The sequence below is a fragment of the Otolemur garnettii genome, unplaced genomic scaffold, assembly GCF_000181295.1.
Source record: "Otolemur garnettii isolate 467f Iridium unplaced genomic scaffold, OtoGar3 scaffold00020, whole genome shotgun sequence".
Lineage (NCBI taxonomy): Eukaryota > Metazoa > Chordata > Mammalia > Primates > Galagidae > Otolemur > Otolemur garnettii.
In genome coordinates, this window is record NW_003852415.1 from 18,961,545 (window position 1) to 18,979,496 (window position 17,952).

Here is a 17,952-nt window from a genome sequence, read left to right on the forward strand (position 1 = left end):
ACTTGGGAGGCGGAGGCAGGAGACTCGCTTGAGCCCAGGAGTTGGAGGTTGCTGTGAGCTGTAATGCCACGGCACTCTACCCAGGGGAACAGCTTGAGGCTCTGCCTCAAAAAAATAAAAAAATAAAAAAATAAAAGCCCAGGACTGAACATAACAGGGTTCAGGGGGTTAGAAGAAATCCTAGGAGGCAACTGCAAGTGGAAGAGGTAGGGTGAGTACCCAAGAAGAAAACACAGAACCAGACCCAACTGTACCTTGACCTCAGTTTTCTCATCTGTACAATGGGAGAATCCCTGCGGCCAATTAAGTAGACCATGCTCCTTTCCTCATGGGGGCCTGTGTGCAATGGCTACAAACAGCAGCCTCCTTGGTAGTACATGCAGCCTGTTGCTTATATGGGTTGGTCTAAGGGACCTTTGAGACACTCTTTTCCGATATTCATGTGTCAGACCTTGTGTTATCCCCAATCTAGGCTCTGGACAGGTATGGGTGGTGCTTTTAGAAAGCCCCAGGGCGGGCAGCACCTGTGGCTCAGTGCATAGGGAACCGGCCCCATATACCAAGGGTGGTGGGTTCAAACCCAGCCCTGGCCAAACTGCAACAAAAAATAGCCAGGCATTGTCACAGGCACCTGTGGTCCCAGTGACTCAGGAGGCTGAGGCAATTGATTCACCTAAGCCCAAAAGTTGGAGGTTGCTGTGAGCTGTGATGCCACAGCTCTCTACCGAGGGCTACCGAGGGTGATAAAGTGACTCTGTCTCTGGAAAAAAAAAAAGAAAAAGAAAGCCTCAGGGCACTGTGGCCAGGGTTCACATTGGCTAAGTCATATCATGTCCATCCACACCAAACTACAGAATGAGGAGCATGTTACTGAGGCCCTAGGCAGGGCCAAGTTCAAGTTCCCTGGATGCCAGAAGATTCACATCTCCAAGAACTGGGCTTTACCAAGTTTAATGCAGGACTTAATTTTTGAGGACACGGTGGTTGAGAAGCAACTCATCCCAGATGGCTGTGGGGTCAAATACATCCCCAGTTGAGGCCCCCTGGACAAGTGGTGGGCCTTGTACTCATGAGGATTTTCACTGTACTGCCTGCCCTTCAGTTGTGCCTACCAATAAATCCTACTTCCTGTCAAACAAACAAACAAATGGAAGAATTCTAGAACCCATCGCAAAGGGCTTTGGGGAAAGAATTCAGGCCCAACACAGCACCTGGCTCACAGTGGGGAGGTGGGCTGGTGACTTTTGCTCTGTCCTGCCTTCCTGCTTTTTGGAAACTGCTTCTTCTCTAGCCCTCATGATTCTGAGGGGTTGCACCCCCGCTCCAGGAGTGGGCATGACCTGCCACCTCACTTAGGGTTAGAGTGGGACAAACCAGGCCAGTCCCAGTCCTGCTCAGGAGGGATCCTAGGAGGCTGTCCACACTATAAATGGCATGGCCTAGAAATGGTAGAGGACACTGTTGCCTCCAGGAGGCTGAAATCCTGATGAGCCAGTGGCCAAATCAGGTGAAAAGGCCAAACCAGGGGCTCCAGAAGGGTAGGTTGCCCTCTCTGGACCTTTGGTGGCAGATTTTTGTTTACACCATTTTAAGGTGCATTTGTGTCACTGGCTGTTGAGGTACAGGGGCTCTGTAAATGACAGCAACTACCACTTCCCAAATATGACAAAAATTACCCTGAATGACCCAGTGCTGAAGGAGAGGGGACCTCAGAAGAGTCTAATAAAGAGGATCAAAGGCACAAATAAAAAAGAGCAACATGGAGTCCACAGAGGTGTCCATACCACATCGATGCCACGGAATGCCTGAAGCTGTGGCATCAGCAAGGTTAACATGAGAACTGCACTGACAGGTTCTCTCCAGCAGCAGGCCTGCCTCACAGCAGAGCAGGATACAGAAGCTCTGAGTACATGAAAACTAGCATCTGGAATGGGACCTGCTGCTGAGCCACCCTGGGTCTCAGCTTTCACCTCTGTTAAATGGCTATGACCTTTCTTTTTTTTTTTTTTTGAGACAGAGCCTCAAGCTTTCCCCCTGGGTAGAGTGCCGTGGCATTACAGCTCACAGCAACCTCCAACTCCTGGGCTCAAGCGAGTCTCCTGCCTCCGCCTCCCAAGTAGCTGGGACCACAGGCGCCCGCCACAACGCCCAGCTATTTTTTGGTTGCAGCCGTCATTGTTGTTTGGCGGGTCCGGGCTGGGGATTCAAACCCGCCACCTTAGGTGTACGTGGCTGGTGCCTTAGCCGGTTGAGCTATACGCGCCGAGCCAGCTATGACCTTTCTTGCCCAAAGGGACCTTGCATGCCGCAAGTGAAGTACACAAACAGGTGAATAAGCATGGAAGGAGGCTATGCCTAGACTCACAGAGCCCCTCTCATCCATAAGGAGAGAAAAGTCCAGTGACAGCTGGGAGAATTCCAGGAGCTCAGAGACAACAGAGCAACAGTGAAAGATTAGTAAGTTTTTCTAAAAGGGGGCCTCTGGGTTAATCAAGAACTGCTTTCCTGGCTCGGCGCCCGTAGCAAGTGGTTACAGCCAGCCACATACACCAAGGCTGGTGGGTTCAAAACCGGCCCAGGCCGGCTAAACAACGACAACTGCAACAAAAAATAGCTGGTGTTGGTGGTAGGCGCCTGTGGTTACAGCTACTCAGGAGGCTGAGGCAAGACCATCACCTAAGCCCAGGAGTTGGAGGTTGCTGTGAGCTGTGATGCCACAGCACCCTACCGGGGGCGATAAAATGAGACTCTGTCACCGAAAAAAAAAAAAAAACTGTTTTTCCCATAAGATGCAAGGTCCCAGCCACTGCCTCCTGCCCAGGCAAAGCTGAGCGCTAGCCACAGCAGAGCCACTTCTGGAAGGGCACTGGCAGGAATGCCCAGAGGCAGGGGGGCCAGGCAGAAGTCTGAGGAACAATTTCCCACAGAAGGACTAGCCCACAGGCTCCCTCCACCACGGGTAAAGAGAAAAAGTGGCACCTGCTCCCAGAGCTAAAAACCACTTGGGGATGAGAAGCGTGTAATTATACACGTGGGAAGCCAAGCACATTCTCATCCAAGCAATTTGTGGCATGGTTTGCTAATTAGCAGATTTCAGGTATCCCAAATAACAAGGCCCTTTCTTTAGCACCTTGAGGTACCGGGCACTGGGCAACAGCTCTGAGTCACCCCCACCATCACTATTCTTTCACCACTGCCCTGTTGTCTCTCAGCTCCTGGAATGCTCCCAGTTATCACTGGATTTTTCTCTCCTTGTGGATGAGAGGGGCTCTGTGCATCTTGGCACAGCCCTCCTCCCATGCGTGCCTAGTCCCCCCTTTGTGTGCTTCACTTGTGGCATCCCTGTCTGCAGAGGCTGGGACCACCCAGAGGCCCACAGTGTCTCCTGAAAACTTGGAGCTCCTGAATGGGCACCAGGAACACCCCCAACCTGTCTGCTGAGGGCCACACTGTTCTCGTGCTTCAAATGCCACCCAGTATCACCACCTGACCCTCACCCAGGTCAGCTCGTCTGGAGAAGCTGTCCTTGGCTTCCACCCTTCTCAGAGCCCCTACAAGTCCACTGCTGTAACAAATCACAATCAGCTTAGTGGCTGAAAACAACAAATGTATCATTCTCTTACAGTTCTGCAGTCAGGCTGGTCGAACCCAGCCCTGAGTGCAAAGGAGCTCCGTGGCACTGACCCCAATAAACTAATGCCCAGTGGCAGACAGCACTGGGCCACCAATGATGATAATTCTCTTCTTGCACACTACATGCCACTAAGCTCCCCTTCCCTAAGTTAGGCGGGGCCATGAAATGTAAACAGATGTGACCAATGTCAACTTTCAGGAAGAAGTATTCCACTGCCAGCATCCAACTCTCCAGCCAGTCCTCTCCCTTCAGCATCATCAAAGCATGTGAGGACACCACTGACCACCAGAGTCAGTCAGACTGCCGCCCAGAAACAGCCCTGGGCTGCATGGCAACAAAGCCAGCCTAGAACCAGAAAGAAAAGACTTTTTTTTTTTTAAGAAACAGCGTCTCACTCTGTCACCCAGGCTGGAGTATATCATGATCATAGTTCACTGCAGCCTCAAACTCCTAGGCTCAAGCCATCCTCCCACCTCAGCCTCCTGAGTAGCTGGGACTACAAGCACACACCACCATGCCCAGCCTAACAACTGATTATGAGGACCTTTAGGTACCACCAGATCTCAACTGGGGGCAATTTTGTGCCTCGACCTGACCCCAGGGGCATTTAGCAACGCCTAAAGACATTTTTGATTATCACGGCTAGGGAACTGGTATCAATATCCAGTGAGTAAAGGCTCTAAGTGCACAGGACTGCCCCTAAAACAAAGAATTATCTGGCCTAAAATGTCAACAGTACAGAAGATAAGAATGGGATAGGGGAACCAAAAACTGAGCTCCTCAGGAAAGAGAACTGCCCCCAAGAGCCCTCCAGGTCCACAGTGGACTCTGAATAACCTATGAATCAACCTTTGCTATTTCACACCTCTTCCTCTTGGGGTTGTTATTGCAGCCTAACCTGGCCTATCCTGGCTGATAAATGCTCCTTCAGGAAATGTGGCTTGTGCTCTGTGTCTACAGCCCCAAATTCTTAGCACAATACCTGGCACCTAGGGATCTGGAGGTGCAGCCTGCAAGGTACTTGGGGAGAGGCACCAGTCCTCCCTTTCAAACTCTCCCAATAGTGACCCCATTCTCTGAACACCAAGACCTGATTTAAGGCTCAGTGCCTGTAGCTCAACGGCTAGGGCACCAGCCACATATACCAGAGCTGGTGGGTTCGAACCCAGCCCAGGTCTGCCAAACAACAACGACAACTACAACCAAAGAATAGCTGGGTGTTGTGGTAGGTGCCTGTAGTTTCACCTACTTGGGAGGCTAAATCAAGAGAATCGCTTAAGCCCACGTGTTTGAGGTTGCTGTGAGCTATGATGTCACAGCACTCTACCCAGGGCAACATAGTAAGACTTCACTTTAAAAAAAAAAAAAAAAAAAAGACCTGACTTAAGTCTGCGCCTTTCCACAAACAAGTCCCTCTGCTAGGTGCCCTTTTTTACCTGGCAAAGTCCTGCTCATCCACCAAGAACAGCTCAAACATCACCCTCCCTAAGAGGCACCTTTCAGCCCCCTGTGCTGGTAGAGTAATGGCTTCCCCTAGAGACTGCTCTGTGCTCAGTTCTGAGTTATGCGCCCCCTAAATCCAGCATCCTTCCCCACCCAACACGTGGGCATGCACGCACGCATGCACCCACAGACCCTGAGCCTGACAAGTGCTCTGCAAACACTTCCTGAGTATTCCAAGCCTCCCGGGGACAGGCTCCAGGCCCCAGCCCTAAGCCACCTGCCAGCTCCACAGCATCCTGGTTCACTTGCTGATTGTTTTGCAGTTTGGATTTGCCTCCTATTAATGGTGCCAGAAACTGAAATGGCCCAATATAAAGACAACATATGAACAGAATTTTAATGCCAATACAAACATCTGAATTGTTTGGACAACTCTGGAGACAAACCAGATAAACTAGAAGCTGTCATATGCCTTTTTTATGGGGGGCTGGTGGGGCATCTTTCCCTGGACAGTCACCAATCACCTTAACTGAAGGCCCTCCCGCATACCGATGCCCTGCCCAGGAGTGAGAGAGAGGCAGGGCAAGTGAACTGCACCTTCCAGCACCTCCTGGGGAGGTCACAGCAGAGCTGCTGGGGCTTTTGAAATGCCATCCCTCAGTTTTCAGGAAGGAGAAACTGAAGTAGGGGACCAAGGAGGGTGGAAATCATCCAAGGAAATGTTCTGCTGCATCCAAAACATCACCACCTCCAATCATCAATTGTCCTGGTTAAAAACAAATGTTATGTCTATTCCCTTAGTAACACTTGACATCTCCACTTTTTAAGATAAAAATTCTCTTGGCAGCGCCCATAGCTCAGTGGGTAGAGTGCTGGCCTCATAAACCCAGGCTGGCAGATTTGAGGCCGGTCCAGGCCAGCTGAACAACAATGACAACTGCAACAACAAAAATGAATAAATAAGTTCTCTACTTGAAACTGTTTTTTAATCTTTTACTATCTCCTTTCAGGGGATGTGATCTTTCTTTTCCCTAATTAGGGACGGGCCCTAAATTTCAGGAGGGGGGTGGGAAATGGGCTATGGAAAGAGGGCAACAGAGAGGGCAAAGGGGTGGGGGCTACTGCAGGGTCAGCCTGGGTACCTCCCCCTAACCCCAAATCAGCCAGCCTGGGGCTAATGACTCAGTCTGATCTCTTCACAGGGCTTCTTAATCTCAAGAATGCAAAGTCATGTTAATATCAGCCTAACAGCAAGGTAAACTACCACAAAAGGAAGACAGAGAGTCCAGTCCTAACATTTCCCTCCCAGGACTCACCAGCGGAAGGAAAAGCCCACCCAGGGAGGTCTGAATTTTTCTAGCACCTATCCTCAAGGTACCACACACCCTTAAAATAGCAGTGCAACGGGCAGCACCTGTGACTCAGCGAGTAGGGCGCTGGCCCCATATACCAAGGGTGGCGGGTTCCAACCTGGCCCTGGCCAAACTGCAACAAAAAAAAAAAGCCAGCATTGTGGTGGGCCCTGTAGTCCCAGCTACTCAGGAGGTTGAGGCAAGACAATCGCCTAAGCCCAAGAGCTGGAGGTTGCTGTGAGCTGTGATGGCATAGCACTCTACCAAGGGCAACAAACTCAGACTCTGTCAATAAAAGAAAAAGGCGGGGGGTGGCTCAAAGGAGTAGGCCGCTGGCCCCATATGCCTGAGGTAGCAGGTTCAAACCCAGCCCTGGCCAAAAAAAAAGAAAACCAGCAGCACAAGTGTGTGTGTCCTAGCCCGTATTCTGGGATGCTGACATTGCGAAAGGCAGCATTCCGAAGTAGACTGAACATCTCCCCCACTCAACCCAATTCTGTGCTAACACTCCCCACCTGGCCCCTGGATCCCAAAGCCTTGAGCTTTCAGATCTCTGCGGCCTTTGTGCCTCTAACCACAGGCAGGGAGGGATTCCCCATCTGATTTTTGTCAAATACTTGTGGGCTTCTCCACTGAACCCTGGGCTGGCCTGGGAACAGAGGGATCTCCAAGCCACAAGCCGAGCCTTAGAGGTACTGGCAGCAGTGGCAGCAGGGAAGGTCACTGGCGGCAGGAAAGGTCATCGAGGTACTTGCCACCAGTCCCTAAGTAGGGCAAACTTCTGAAGTCCAGTAGGAAGCAAGGAAAAACTTCAAATAGGCTGCTGTCTGAGCTGAGCCCTGGAGGTCAACAAGGGAGGAGAAAGGCTGCCAAGGTGAGCCTAGAGATAGCCTGCCCAGCACCAGGAGTGGCAGGGGAAACGCTAGGTCTCTGGGCACTGAAGTTTCCTGGGCCCCTCCTGCCACCTGAGCCAAAGTGGCCATCACATGAAAAAGCCACAGTGGAAGCTAGCCCTGCCGCCAGCTCAGAAAACTGGAGCTGCAAAGCACCTGACTCAAATATTTCCCAGGCCCCCCACACCCCGCTATTTACAGGATGGCAGGTTGGAAGCAAGTTCTAAAGGGTCTAACCTTTCCCTACTGGCCTGCAATTACCAGTAGCGGGTTAAGAGGCTTGACTCTGCTACCCACTTGGCCGGCCACACATCAGCTCTGACCTTGACCAGACCAATCCCTCCCCTCTCTGCTGGCTGCAGCTTCACCCCCAGCCCTGAGAAGGGCAGAATTAAACACTGTTCAATTCCTATCACTGCTGTAACAAATCACAATCAGCTTAGTGGCTCAAAACAACAAATGTATTATTCTCTTACGGTTCTGCGGTCAGAAGTCTAAATTGGGTCAGCGGGGTGGCCTTCCTTCCTGAGGCTCCAGGGAGGAATTATCCCTTCCTCTTTTCCAATTCCAGAGGCTGTTCACATTCCCTGGTGCACAGCCACATCCCCATCCTCCGCTTCCATCCTCACCTCTCCCCTCTGGCCCTCCTGCCTCCTTCTTGTAAGGGCCCTGTCACTATACTGGTCCTGCCCAGGCAACCAGATTCACCTTCCACCTCGAGGTCTCAAACTCAATCACATCTGTAATCACATCATATCCTTCTACTGTCTAAGGTAACATATTAATAGGTCCTGAGAACCAGAACCTGGCAGTCTTTACTAGGGCCTCACAGGCACCTTATTCTGCTATCACAACCCAAGGCTCCTGTAGTTCTATGGTCCCATGAACTTCAGGCACTGCCTGGAACATCCCCATGTAGGGTAGAGACAGAAGAGGGTTCAGTCAGGAGCTTGTTGGGGGCCTTCACAGTCAACAAGGAGGAAGCTGGACCTAGGCCTCCCATGGGAACTGCAGGATACCAAAGGGGCACTCACTGGCACAGATAAATACCGCCATAAGGGTCCCTGACAGGAACTGAAGGAAGAGGCACCAAGGACCAGGGGATGGGGTGTAGAGAGGCTGGGTAAAAGAGACCCAAGGCCCTGGCCTAGGAGTCTTAGCTGTAAGTTGGGGAGAGGAGTGATAACCCCTGACCCTTGGTTTCATCCTGATGTCCATGTCTCAGGCCAACTACCCCCAATCCCAAGGCCACTTGGCTCTGCTGAAGGTAATATCTCAACCCCTTGTGAAGCAGCTCTGAGAAGACACAGAGGCAACTAGAGCCTGAGCCCAGATGCACCAATGGGTGCAGCCCCGCCCCAGATATACTGAGCACCTCAACTCTAGAAACAAGCAGTACTTCATCTAATGCCCAAGACCCTCAAATTTCAGGGAGGATTCCAAAGGCCTGGGCATGACCCAAAGAAATGACAGGCCAACACTAGTAATTCCTTGACTTCCCCAACCCCTGCAGGCCTGTTCTGAACTAGGCAGAAAAAGAGACTGGGGGGTAGGAGGACCTGCGAGTGCCAGGCACTGCCCCTGCTTTAGCCCCTACACGCAGCCCCAGTGCAAGCTGAATTTCAACAGATGCTTTGGGGAGGGGAAGAGTTACCCTGGCATCTTTTCAAGTGGGGAAATTTACAGCAGTTAAGAATCTTGCCTGGCTCGGCGCCTGTGGCTCAAGTGGCTAAGGCGCCAGCCACATACACCCAAGGTGGCGGGTTCGAATTCAGCCCGGGCCCGCCAAACAACAATGATGGCTGCAACCAAAAAATAGCCGGGCGTTGTGGCGGGCGCCTGTGGTCCCAGCTACTTGGGAGGCAGAGGCAGAAGACTCGCTTGAGCGCAGGAGTTAGAGGTTGCTGTGAGCTGAGTGCTGCCACAGCACTCTACCCAGGGGGACAGCTTGAGGCTCCTGTCTCAAAAAAAAAAAAGAATCTTGCCCAAAGACTCACAGCAAGAAGCAGAACCACAATCTAAACTCAGGTCTGTCAGCAAAGGCCTACTCATCCACAGCACTATGTGACTTCCCTGGGAGAAGGGGGATGCCCTCTTGTAACGGGCATAAGGCTTCTGGTATTGCTGGAAGAAATGCTGTTCTGGTCAAAGCTGCTTCTCCTCCCCCACCCAATAGCTGCCCCAACTCTGGTCTGAAATCCTCCCTTGGACCCTTGACCGTAGGGGGCTGGGAAGATCATTGCCTCAGGCCCCCAAGACCTGAGAAGTAGCCCCCTGAGCAGGGCCACAGTGAAGGGACCAGAATGCACCTCCTGAGGAGCATGGTTGGCCTCAGGCACCCCAGGACCCTGTGGACTGGACATACTCTGGGTCACCCCTGGCCCAGAAGTAGGAGAGCTGGTGTCCTGTTCCTCCCCTCTCCACAGGGATGAACAGCTCTTCCTTACCACCAAGCAGAAGGAACCCTACCCATGAAGCAGATTTCAGCTCACCGTTAGGAGAGGTTGCCAGCTCCCAAAGAAAGGCTGCCAAGGCAGGTGGTGAATGCCTCATGGAGGGAGGGATTCAAGTAGATGCCAGATGCCCACAGTCAGGGGAGAGACTGACCACTGAGGAAGGCTATGGGGCAAATATCTTAGGAGCCCCACCCCACCGCTAAAGATTTCTGAACTTGTCAACCAACGAGATAGAGAAATCAGCCAGGTCACAGGACTGTAGTCTCACGAGAGAATGGTAAGCCAGCTAGACCTCCAGAGAAGTTGAGAATGAGTCTGGGGCCTCAGAGGACCCCAAAAGTCAAGCTCCAAGGCCAGCTCCAGGCAGCTGGGCACATATCCCCACCTCCCTCCTGCCAGCCTTCGTTCCCTGCCAGGCCCTACAGCTGGGAGCCATGGCAACAGGCCCCAAACGGCTGGAGTAATCCAATCCCTCAGAGTCCCATATAGTGGTCATAGCCACTATCAAACCAAAGACAAGAGCCAGGGCCCTGGGCAGCAGTGAAAAATGCCTAAAAGAGGAATATCTAATTCCAGCTAGAAGGGAAGAATGCTTGAGTGGTGGCAAAGGGCAATCTCCCATCCCCTGAGAGACATACAGCCTCTGTCCTAAAGGCTACCAAGTGGTCTTCCTGCTATCCTTGCATGCCCACCCTCCATCTTCTACATCTAAAACAGGGCTCATCGCCCGTCTCCAACTCCATCACACCCTTCTGGGCTTCTCTCATCCACCAGCCTTCAGGACCCCAATCCAGCAAGTCCTGCCATCTGCCTCAAGTACACTGCCTTGGCTCAGCACCTGTAGCTCAGTGGCTAGGGCACCAGCCACATACACCGGAGCTGGCAGGTTCAAATCCAGCCCAGGCCTGCCAAACAACAATGACGACTACAACCAAAAAACAGCAGGGCACTGTGGCAGGCGCCTGTAGTCCCAGCTACTTGGGAGGCTGAGGCAAGAGAATTGCTCAAGCCCAAGAGTTTGAGGTTGCTGTGAGCTGTGATGCCACAGCACTCTACCCAGGGTGACAGCTTAAGGCTCTGTCTCAAACAAAAAAAGAAAAAAGAAAAAGTATAATTGCCTCAGGGCCAGCCCCCACAGGCTAGTTTTTCCGTGCTTCCAACCAGCCGCCCATGCCATGGGCCCATCTGGAATACTGTACCCTTGTCCCCACCCACAGCACTGGAAGCCACTTCCTTCTGTTGACTGGCTATACACTTCCAAGGACAGCAGAGACATTTGGGGGCTGAGGGACAGGTACTATTCTTGTGCCAGTTTGATTATCTGGGCCAAAAAATTCTCTTTCGGCTTAAGCTCATCTGAACTGAGCTTTCTGTCACTTGTACCTACACAAGAGTTCCAGTCACTCCAATGTCCAAACCAAAACATCATATTCCATCACCACCTCCACCAACCTGTACCTCCAATCTTGAAAACAGAACCCACTCCCTTCATCCTCCCCTGTCTTCTCCCTTCTCTTCCCTGACAGTCCCCATGAAAAAGTTGCACTGGGGCCTCCAGCCAAGGACTGGTGGTCCCTCTCCCAGGGAGATGGCTTGCTGTATGCTGGAAGGAAAAGCAGGAAGAGAAAAGCAGATGGTCTCTCAGTTGAGGAGGGAGAAAGAGAATCCCCAGTAACACTGGCTGGCTGATTGCATATAATTGTGAAGGAAAAACGTTCTTTAAAATTAGCTTCCCAAATGCAGATATAATTTCAAGTGCCCCTTGCAGTGTGATTACAGCGTCAATGTGATTACAGCATCAGCACAGATTGCTCAGGCCCCTGCAGGCAAAAAATAACAGAGCCAACAAAGGCACCAGGGCCAGACAGCTCCCAGAGAAGCTCTTCCAGCTGCCCAGGGAAAGTACCAGCCCAGGAAACCTAGGATAGAAGCAGCCTCGCTTCCCTCCACATCTGGCTCAGAGCCCTCCCTAAGAAGGCACCACGCACATCTTTCTTCTTTCTCTCTTTCTTCTATAATTTTTGGGTATTTGATGTTCAGACTCAAATGCCAGTTAATAATAAGGACAGCTTCACTTACTGCACGCCTCCTAGGGGCTTGGTGCTATCCTCTATGCCTCAGTCTTCCTGTCTGTAAAATGGGCATAGCTATGTGTACAACTCAGGATTAAGCGAAGGCTGGCACCACACTCTATTCCTCTTCCTCCTCCTCCTCACTCCCATTTCACCCTTGTAGCAGCAGCAGCCTCCTTCCTCAAATGTGGAACCTAAAATTCAGAAAGGCTCCATGAGCCATTGAGCTACTCAAGGAAGAAAGAGAGCCCAGTTCTGCCCAAATACAAATTCTATGCTCTTGTCACCTAGGTCTTTGCTGGGTTCAGGGGATAATGGAGAAGGTGCTAATGCTGGACAGCACCACAGGCCAGTACAAACCCTGACCTCAGTTAGCAACTCTACCCTCAAGACCTGGGTTTAGGTTTCGACTGGGGACCAGCCTCCATTACTCCCCTCTTCCCTCAGGGGTTCCATCTAGCTGAAGATCCTTCACCTCACAGGGACCCTCCATTTAATAAACAAGAGAACCACGGCCCGAAACTGAGGGGAAGTTGTGTAAGGTCACAGGAAAGTCAAGGGGAGGCCAGGCACAGTGGCTCACGACTGTAATCCTAGCTCTCTGGGAGGTTAAAACAAGAAGATTGATCGCTTGAGCTTAGGAGTTCAAGATTAGCCTGAGCAAGAGCAAGACCCTATCTCCACAAAAAATGGAAAATTTAGCCAGAGGTTGCACCAGGCACCTGTAGTCCCAGCTACTTGGGAGGGTGAAGCAAGAGGATTGTCTCAACCCAGGAGTTTGAGGCTGCTCTAAGCTATGATGATACCACTGCACCCTAGGAGGGGCAACAGAGTGAGAGTCTGTCTCAAAAAAAGGAAAAAAGTTAGAGAGATAGTAACAAACCGTCCCCAGGTACCCATGACTAGCCTAGCACAGAGTGGTATCCCCAATCCTCACAAGTACCCATGGAAGAGCTACCACAGCCCCATTTCAAAGAGGAGAAAATTTAATTCACAGGAATTCAGAGAGGTAAAGGGATAGGTTCATGGTCCCCAGCACGGGACTAAGAAAGCTATGATTTTCCAGCCAGGCCTCCTGACCCACAGGCCCAAGGTCCTTACTTGGTACCCCAGGAGCCTGGACCAAGAATTCAAGTGCTCTGATTCCTAGGCCACAGTAAGGACCTGGGATCACATGTCCATGCAGGGCCTGACATGAGTTAGGGAGAATAGCAAGCTGGCCACAAAGCGGGCCTGACGCCCTGCCTGGAGACAACCATGGCTGGGTGGCAACTAAGCCAGGCTGGGAACCAAAAAGAAAGGATGGAGGGCCTTTAGCCAGCACTGGTTCTTGACCCAGCAACTGTACCCTTCATGGGATATCTGGCAATGCCCAGAGACATCCTTGGTCGTCACAACTCCCAGGGAGGAAGATGGTTCTGGCATCCAGTGGGTAGTAGCCAGGAATGCCTCTGGGCACAGCTGCTGACAGAGCCCACAAGGTGAATCCAGCCAAAACTGGCACAATGTGGTCCTGGCTGGTGCAAACTGGGCCAGCTGACCACCCATCTCTTTGTAGCCAAGGCCTCCCCACCCCTCAGCCTCAGCCTCCTGACACCAGGAAACTCCAGAGAGGCAGGGGCCAGAACACTGAGAGGTGGGGCTGGAGAGACAAGTTCCCTGCCTCAGCTAAACTCCCTGGTCCCAGGCAAGCCACTCAGCAGTGACAGAATACCTGACCTGAGGACCTGGCTCCCAATACCCCTCCCCCCCAGATCTCAGTAACAATCTTCCCCCCAAAGAATAGCTCGCTGGGATCTGGCTGACACCAGCTAACCTTCCCGGCTTTCAGCCCTCACAACAACCCCCCAGCTCTCACCCCCACATACACCCATTCGCTGCCAGAAGGGCAGCTCAACAAAGTCGGACTCTGCTCATATTACCCTTGGCTAGGCACAGTGGGCCCAACACTCATTCACTGTCAATGGGCAACATCCAATGAGCACACACAACCCACCTCCATAGAGGCACATGACAAAAGATAGGGTAGGGGGCCCCCAAGGGCAGAGGTGGGGTGTATAGGCTGCCCTGCTGAGCCCAGCTCACTGCCCTCAGCCCAACCAGCCAGGCTGTATGCAGTTCTTTGCATTAAATGCCCCCAGTCCTCAAGCTGCCTCTTGGTTGGTGTAAAGCAAGGGGGAGACAGACCCCTTTTGCCAGCGAGGGCTCTGCACAGTCCAACAACATCTCTTCTTCCCCTTCCCTCCCCCAGTCTCCATTTCCCATGTGGTCAGGCCTCTATTCCCCCTTCCCTCTCTCACTCCACACTTAGGAGTGAACAGGTTTTTTAAACCAATACTCTCAAATGTGAATTGCAGCGTGCACCAGCACCTCCAGGGGATTCTGTTAACGCACAGATTCCGGGTCCACAGATCTGGAGTGCATCGAGAAATGAAGTTCTCAGAAACTTCCAGGAGGTGCTAAGACCACCTGCCCTAACCACACCCTGAGTATTGAGGTGCTAATGATCTGGCCATCAGTCCATCTCCCCTGCCACTGCACCATCTAAGACAGGGGTCCTCAAACTTTTTAAACAGGGGGCCAGTTCACTGTCCCTCAGACCATTGGAGGGCCGGACTACAGGCCCCAGGATAAGTCGGCTATTAAGCAGGACAGGCAGCTACAGCAAAAACATCCGGCGGGCCAGATAAATGTCCTCAGCGTGCCGCATGTGGGCCGTGGGCCATAGTTTGAGGACGCCTGATCTAAGACCACCACAGCCTGAGCAATCACAGCAGCCTCTCCCCACCCCCCCGCCCCACACCCCAACCCCAGCCCTGCTCCCTCTGATCCAACCTCCTCCTAGTAGCCAAGCTCCCAAGCCCAACCTCCCACAGGGATGGTTTACACTCAGTATCTCATGGGACCCACCCATGACCCAAGCCTTGCCCCTGACAAAATGAACTTTGCTCAGTTCCTGGGAAGCCCCCACCTGTCCCCAATCTTCCCCTAGCTCCACCCCTCCCAGGAGGAAGGAAGGTCTGGAGGCCATCCCAGCTCTACATCTGTGCAGTCCAGCAGAGGTTACTGAACCTCTATGAGAGGCTCCGGTTTCCTCACTCCTTCCTCAACTCCACCTGAGGGCATGGGCTGGGGGTAGGGGAGACACTGAGGCTTCCTCTGCTCTGCTCCTTTTGCAGTCTTCTGGGGCAGGGGAATGGAGTACAGACATTGTCAGGGAGCTGCTCAGTGGCAACTTCAAAATGAGAACAACAGGAAATAATCAGCAAAGCTGTATCCCTGTCAACCTGCTCTAAAAACTCATCTGTGCTCAAAGCTCAAAAGAGGCTTACAGGGGACGTCCCCCCAGGCCAGCCTATGAGTGCTCACACAGACCAGCTGGCAGTTCCATGCTGCATACCACTCCTACAGCTAAATCAGCAGGAGACTGTCAGCTGGACCCGGCCCCCAGAAGCCAGTTAAACCATCATATTATCCAGTGCTTGCTTGCACTAGCACCCTACATGGATACTTCATCTCCCTTCACGCCAGCCCTGAGAGGCAGGGACCTTGTTATCTCCCCACCCCACACCCCCCAGAAGCTCAGGGACATGGCAATGACCTCTGCAGGCCACCAACCTCCCCAGTGGGGCTGCCAAGATCCAAACCAGGGAACTCCCCTCCAGGCTCCTCACTCATAACCCCTTGGTGTGCAGAGTCCACACCTGCCACTCAGAGTAGGGACAAGACCTAGTAGGGCACAGGGAGTCAAAGGGTTCTCCTTCTCAACCACTGCTACCCTACCCCATCACTGTTTCTAGAAGCTCTTAGCCCAGGCTTCAGAGGCTCCCTGCAGCCACCCACATACACCAACCCCGTAAGCCCACACTCCCTGTCTGGAGGACCTCTGATCTTACAACACCAGGCCTTCGCAGGTACTCACTTGCTACTTGGACAATCTTAAATCCACACTCCTTCTACCTTCAAAGACACTGTTGCAGGGTCATCACTAACATGAAGTCTTCTTCAATCTTCCCAGATAAGAAACTCGTGGTTCGGTGGTACCTGTAACTCAGTGGGTAGGGCACCGGCCACATACACCCAGGCTGGTAGGTTCAAACCCGGCACCAGCTAATTAAACAACAATGACAACAGCAACAGAAAAATAGCCAGGTGTTGTGGCAGGTGCCTATAGTCCCAGCTACTTGGGAGGTGGAGACAAGGGAATTGCTTAAGCCCAAGAGTTGCAGGTTGCTGTGAGCTGTGACATCACAGCACTCTACCGAGGGTGACATAATGATCCTCTGTCTCAAAAAAAAAAAAAAGAAACTCATGGTTCCTTGAGTTTCTCCTCTCTTTCCTCTCTTTTCCCCCACCAGCCAAGGTTCTGGGGTACAGGAGAGCTCTGTGTTCCCAGCATCTAGATGGTCTCTCAAACACAGACCGCTGATTAGGAACCTATGATGGTGTATTTATAATACTTATAAATAAACAAATGTGACCAGCGGTAAATTATGGGGCTTTATACATATTATTTCAACTGACACCAACTGTGAAAGTTAAGAAGTACTTTATTTATTCTACATATGTAGATACTGAAGCTCAAAGAAGTTCAACTTGCTGAAACCACAAAGCCAGGTTTAAACCCAGGTCATTCCTATTCTAGAGCAGCTTCTGGGCACATTGGCCAGAGACTGGTGGGAAGGGAAGAGAAGGGAAACTGAAGCCTGCCTGCGCCCATGCTGCCCTGGGAGTACAGAGGCACCCTTGTGCCCACAGGGCGTGTCCTTAAGGCTGAGAGAACTGCCTGTTCCAGGGCATATCCACACCCACCTCTGGGGGCTGAGAATGGCCCCAGGGATGCTGGGAACGAAGGTTTTCATTTAACATTTCATTTAACATCATCGGAGGATAATATGCACAGGCAGGCCTGGGCACCCCATCAGCACTGCCAAAAGATCTTTAAAGAGTCACCAATGTTCAAGGACTGTTCCGTGGGGTAATTTGATGAATGAACCCTGCCCTCCCCTCTCACATAAAATAAAACTCAAACCGCAGGCCGCCGCCTGGAAAGCACGGAATAATCTGGCCATGCCTGCCTCTCTACTGCCCTCCCCTTGCAGGCCTTGCCCAGCCACCCCTTCTGCTGCTGCTCCACAAACGAACCAAGCTCTCTGGCCCACTCCCAAGGACCTCAGAGGCTTTGCACTTGCTCTGTCTTCTGCCTGAGATGGAGTGGCAGCTCCCCGTGGAGTGGCAGCCCTGGGTCTCTCCTTCAGAAAGACCTTCTCTGACCTGGCACCAGGGACCACGCTCAGACACCTTCATATCACCACTCTCACTTCATTTCCTGATCCCAGATGAAATTACCCCTTTAATTAACTGGTTGACACGTCTGTTCACCCTGTAATCCGACCTCACAGACTAAAGCTCCAAATGACAAGGTCTTGTCTATCTTGGCCCCTGCTCAGCCACACTCACCACAGACGCCTGGCATGGAGGGATGCCAGGCGATGCTTGTAAACAAATAGCTCTACTGCGGGAATGCAGGGGGGTTTCTACTGAAGAAATGCACAAGCAGAACAATAGGAAATTCTGGGTCTGGACACAATCTGGAAATGACACAGGCTGCCACGAGCACACGGAACGGGGAGAGAAAGCAGAGAAGAGAAAGCTCAGGAGCAAGTGCTAGTTAGAGAATCACCCTAGTTTCCCTGCTGCAAATCCTAAGGGCTCTCCCAGTTGGAATGTTATGGATTTGGGGCGACCCTATGTTCTAACTTCTTCCTCTTCCACCTGAGGAAAATGAAGCTCAACTTGGAGGCAGGGTGCAGAGGAGGGGGAACTAAGCACATGTTAACATTAGGCCCCAAACCAGGAACAAAACCCCCATCCACCCAGGGTGACATGGCTCACTGAGTCCCCTGATTGGTCAGCCACTTGAACCTCCTCTCCCTGGAGAGAGGCCAAGTTCCTGGAGGACTAGGACTGGGAACACCTGGTTGAGCCAAGCAGACAATGGGCACGCAGAAAGCTTTTTGAATGAGGGACAGTCATTCCTTTTTTTTTTTTTTTTTTTTGAGACGGAGCCTCAAGCTATCCCCCTGGGTAGAGTGCCATGGC

General features: G+C 52.0%; 1 protein-coding gene and 1 non-coding gene across 2 annotated transcripts in view; one reads left to right on the forward strand and one right to left on the reverse strand.

Moving 5' to 3' along the window:
- ITPK1 (inositol-tetrakisphosphate 1-kinase) overlaps nucleotides 1-17,952 on the reverse strand; it is a 181,866-nt gene that overhangs the window by 139,101 nt on the left and 24,813 nt on the right. The window lies entirely within an intron of this gene.
- Nucleotides 294-427, forward strand: LOC111724270. Its single transcript, XR_002772594.1, has one exon. It is a non-coding gene; the product is annotated as a small nucleolar RNA SNORA70 (small nucleolar RNA).